The sequence below is a fragment of the Oratosquilla oratoria genome, chromosome 1 (genome assembly GCF_046742065.1).
Source record: "Oratosquilla oratoria isolate Oo_2021 chromosome 1, ASM4674206v1, whole genome shotgun sequence".
NCBI classification, from domain to species: Eukaryota; Metazoa; Arthropoda; class Malacostraca; order Stomatopoda; family Squillidae; genus Oratosquilla; species Oratosquilla oratoria.
Genome location: NC_134777.1, coordinates 6,577,913 through 6,583,402, shown reverse-complemented (window position 1 = coordinate 6,583,402; position 5,490 = coordinate 6,577,913). Strand labels below are relative to the sequence as shown.

The 5,490-nt window shown below is 42.1% G+C and overlaps 1 non-coding gene across 1 annotated transcript; it reads right to left on the bottom strand.

Annotated features, from left to right (window-relative positions):
• Positions 1–4,127: 4,127 nt before the first annotated feature.
• On the bottom strand, positions 4,128–4,200 carry TRNAV-CAC (transfer RNA valine (anticodon CAC)). The gene has a single exon. It is a non-coding gene; the product is annotated as a tRNA-Val (tRNA).
• Positions 4,201–5,490: the final 1,290 nt, after the last annotated feature.

Genomic DNA, 5,490 nt, shown 5'->3' with positions numbered 1-5,490 from the left:
ACATATATATATATATATATATATATATATATACATATATACATATATATATATATATATATATATATATATATATATATATATATATATACGTACATATACCAAAGGCCCTTTTCCCCTTTACACGGGGGGTAGCCAAAAAGAAAAAGGCATAGAAACTAGTCCCACCCATTCCATCCCCTACATACTCCACTCCCCTCCACCCTCCTCCCTCCCTCTCATCTTGGCACCTCCTGGATGGCAGGTCATACCTGCATCCTGTCCACTGCCCTGGGTCAGAAGCAGTGTTGCAAGACACAGCACATCCACATTAAGGCCGCTTCATTAATTCGGTGACCCTCCCCCCCTCTCTGTCCCTTCCAGCAGAAAGGGATATATATGTCCAATGCAGAGCTATTCATAAGATAACACGCAACACACAGCAATTAATTCAAGCTCCTCACGTTCAGCACTGGACTGTTTGACGTTACTGGGGGGCCGTTTATGCCCAAGGAGTGGCAGCTCTTTATAGACAGCTCTACCACAAGTTTGAAGGCTGTCCTTCTCCACAATGGATATAAGTTCCCAACGTTGCCCCTAGTCCATTCAATCTGTCTGAAGGAAAACCACTACAGTGTGAAGGTCCTCCTAGAAGCTCTGCAGTACAACCAGTACAATTAAGAAATAATTGGATTTAATTAAGGTGATGGCTTTCCTGCTTGGTGTCCAGGAAGGCTTTCTCAAATTCCAATGCTCCCTCTGCCCACTACAACAGGAGGAACTGGGAGCAGCTAACGGAATTTGCAGTTGGAGCCCGGAACGTCATGTGGGAGCCACTGGTTGATCCCAGGATTGTGCTCATGCCGCCACTGCACGTTAAGTTGGGGTTGATGAAGCAGTTCATGAAGGCTCTCAACCAGGAATCAGTCGCTTTTAATTACCATCCTGAGTTCTTCCCCAAGTTATCTGAGGCCAAAATCAAAGGTGGAATTTTTGTTGGACCCCAAATAAATAATATGTTTGAGTCTACCGAGTTCTCCAATAAGCTCGGTAGGATTGAGAGAACAGCATGGAACTGTTTCGTAGCAATTGTCAAGGGCTTCCTGGGCAACCACAGAGCTGGAAACTACCGGCAGCTGGTGCAGGATCTGGTAAAGGCTTTTGGCGTTATGGGATGCAGGATGTCCCTTAAACTTCATATGCTGGACGCTCACTTGGACTCAGAAGAACAAGGCGAGCGATTTCACCAATATGTGAAGGAGATAGAGCGGAGGTATCAAGGCCACTACAATGAGAAAATGATGAGGAACTATAATTGGGGACTGGTACGGGAGTGAGCCCTGGACTACAACCGCAAATCCAGGAAGTTTATTAATTTCTGACGTGTTTAAGTTGCTCTAGAAGTGTCATTTATTTTCACTTTTTATATAAGCTTGTGTCATAAAATAGATATGTACTCTACCAATTATATAAACTGATAAATTTAAAAAAAGATCTTGAAAAATAATTTTTTTTCTAAGTATCAAAGTCCTGATGACAAACCCAAACCTCTGATTAAATGATAGTCATTTTTTTGTCTTAATAATAATGGGATATAACAAACCAGGAAATGACAGAACCGGGGAACAAATGCATTACACGCCGTTATCAACTGCATCAGTGATCAGGGAGCTTCCCTTCTTTCGAATGAATTAGCTTAACAGCAGTAGGAACAAATGTATGAGCCACTAGTAACAATACAATTCTTGCTTGATGTAAATTTAAATCTCTTTCTACACAGGAAATGGCTGACCTTCGAGTTAGTAAAGTTGCCCGGAGGTGAACATATTCACACATTAATATCAACATAAAAGGCAAGTATGCCCGGATGTTATGCAAATGTGAAGCTTGACACACTGTAATAGGTTCGTGGATGTAGCCGTGAACTTGCCAACTCTACTTTTAGACTTGTAAACACTACAATACTTTTAGTTGTATCAGTGTACCACTGTTGTTGCTTAAGTACATTTTGTCAAATACAGTAATGTTGCATTTGTAGTTTAAATAGTTTTAATAGTCGTATTCACTGTAGCTTCTGTAACTAATTTGGTAGGCTTAGACTCTGACTACTAAAATGGTAGGAGGAGCTGTGATGGCCCAGTCATTATGGTACCTAGCCCGTGACCGAATTTTTCAGAAATCGAATCCAACAAACGAAGGGAAGCCATGCAAACCTTTCACAAGAACAGATACGTCTCTATTATTATGATAAGACAAAATAGTTGACTGTCGTCTTCACAGGTATATATAAAAAAAATTGTACGATATAGTAGCTGTAGCAGCCCCACTGGTGCGGCGGGGGTTGGGGACGGGTGAGGTTAGGATGTGCAGCGAGGGTTGGGGACGGGTGAGGTTAGGACACATAAATTTAAAGAAAGATGTGGACTCTGAGGTGTTCGTGTTCCCTCGCCGGGTGGTTCTCCATCAGGAACTCCGGTCCTCTTCGTTGGTGTCCACGGGCGGTAGCACGGAGAGGATAGTTGGTGGCAACGAGAGGCACGGGAAGGGCTAGGAGTGGCCGCATGTGGCTGCTGGGGCACCATATAGCTGGAGGAGGGTAGGAAGCGACCAGAAGTGGCCCATGGGACAACGCATAGCAAGAGAAATGCAGCGAGTGGCCCATGGGGCAACGCATAGCAAGAGGAAGGCAGCGAGTGGCCCAGGGTGATCCACGGGATAACGCGAGGCAGGAGAAGGGCTAGGAATGGCCACAGGTGGCTGCTGGGGCACCATATAGCTGGAGGAGGGTAGGAAGCGACCAGAAGTGGCCCATGGGACAACGCATAGCAAGAGGAAGGCAGCGAGTGGCCCAGGGTGATCCACAGGACAACGCGAGGCAGGAGAAGGGCTAGGAGTGGCCACAGGTGGCTGCTGGGGCACCGTATAGCTGGAGGAGGGTAGGAAGCGACCAGAAGTGGCCCATGGGACAACGCATAGCAAGAGGAAGGCAGCGAGTGGCCCAGGGTGATTCACAGGACAACGCGAGGCAGGAGAAGGGCTAGGAGTGGCCACAGGTGGCTGCTGGGGTACAGTATAGCTGGGGGAGGGCTGGAGCGACCAGAAGTGGCCCATGGGGCAACGCATAGCAAAAGGAAGGCAGCGAGTGGCCTAAGGTGATCCACAGGACAGCATGAGGCATCAGAAGGACAATTATGTAATATGTAGTGAACCAGTACACTACGGAAAGCGATGAATGTACGTTTGGAGAAAACAAATTGTTATGATTAGATAGAAGGTAGATCCACATTGTAACATGTTCTTTGATCACGTGTTTAACTCATGACTTACAGGTGTTACCTTCCGGAGCTCAGAAGTGATACATAGCCCGATTAGTGGGTAATGGTGTAACCACACACGCACGCACGCACGCACGCACGCACGCACGCACGCACACACACATACACACACACACACACACACACACACACACACACACACACACACACACACACACACACACACACACATTTCATCTTTGGGTGGGACTCGAACACGGACTGCACCGTCGAACTGCTCGCGCACGCGCGTGTGTGTGTTTGCGTGTGATTCACCATGGTCTTGGATCACGTGTTCAACTCGTGATCGACAGCTATTTCCCTCCCAGAACAGAGCTCAGAGCTAATGTATGACCGATCTATGGGTAATGTTGTGACCTTACACGCACATACACACCCAACTGCCCGCCCACGAGAGTTGGAGTAACGACTCTCAGCGCTGCGATACTGAATTTATTTCAGCTTTGGGCGGGATTTGAACCCGGACCGCCGTAGTGGCAGCCAGGAACGCTACCACTGTGCCACAAGTCGTGTAATGGAGTGTGTGTGTGTGTGTGTGTGTGTGTGTGTGTGTGTGTGTGTGTGTGTGTGTGTGTGTGTGTGTGTGTGTGTGTGTGTGTGTGTGTGTGTGTGTGTGTGTGTTTATGTGTGGGTTTATATAAATTTTACTATGTACCTATTATGTGTTCACATACATACCAATATATCAATTGTAGATGCTATCATATGAGAGAGATACAAAGAGAGAGAGAGAGGCGGGGTTGGATATGGGGTACGGGTACTTGATTGGACAATATTTGATTAGATTCAGTTGTTTGTGAGAAAGAAAACAATTGTTTCCGCCCGGGATCGAACCGGGGACCTTGCGCGTGTGAGGCGCACGTGATAACCGCTACACTACGGAAACTGTTGAAAGGAAGGGTTAAAGATGTTGTATATTTAAAAAAGATATTGATTAGATTCTTGTCGTGGATAGTAGAAGGAACCACAAATGCATTTCTGGGTGTAAAATAGCAGTAACAGCAATAATGATAGTAACAATAGTAATAGTAACAGTCTCTTTACATAACAAAGGAATCTTTATTGTTTTATACTTTAAAAAGATATTTATCAAATTCTTGTTGTGGACAGTAAAAAGAACCACAAACGCATTTCTGGGTGTAAAATAGCAGTAACAGTAATAACGATAGTAACAATAGTAATAGTAACAATCTCCTTACATAACAAAGGAATCTTCTTTGTTTTATACTTTAAAAAAGATATTGATTAGATTCTTGTAGTAGATAGCAGAAAGAGCCACAAATGCATTTCTGGGTGTAAAATAGCAGTAACAGTAATAATGATAGTAACAATAGTAATAGTAACAGTTTCTTTATATAACAAAGGAATCTTCGTTGTTTTATACTTTAAAAGAAATATTGATTAAATTCTTGTAGTAGATAGTAGAAAGAACCACAAATGCATTTCTGGGTGTAAAATAGCAGTAACAGTAATAATGAGAGTAACAATAGTAATATTAATAGTCTCTTTACATAAAGGAATCTTCGTTGTTTTATACTTTAAAAAAATATTGGTTAAATTCTTGTTGTGGATAGTAGAAAGAACCACAAATGCATTTCTGGGTGTGAAATAGCAGTAACAGTAATAATGATAGTAACAATAGTAATAGTAACAGTCTCTCTACATAACAAAGGAATCTTCGTTGTTTTATACTTTAAAAAAATATTGATTAAATTCTTGTAGTGGATAGTAGAAAGAACCACAAATGCATTTCTGGGTGTAAAATAGCAGTAACAGCAATAATGATAGTAACAATAGTAATAGTAACAGTCTCTTTACATAACAAAGGAATCTTTATTGTTTTATACTTTAAAAAGATATTGATTAAATTCTTGTAGTAGATAGTAGAAAGAACCACAAATGCATTTCTGGGTGTAAAATAGCAGTAACAGTAATAATGATAGTAACAATAGTAACAGTAATAGTCTCTTTAAATAACAAAGGCATCTTCTTTGTTTTATACTTTTAGAAAAAATATTGACTAAATTCTTGTAGTGGATAGTAGAAAGAACCACAAATGCATTTCTGGGCGTAAAATAGCAGTAACAGTAATAATGATAGTAACAATAGTAATAGTAATAGTCACTTTACATATCAAAGGCATCTTCGTTGTTTTATACTTTAAAAAATATTGGAT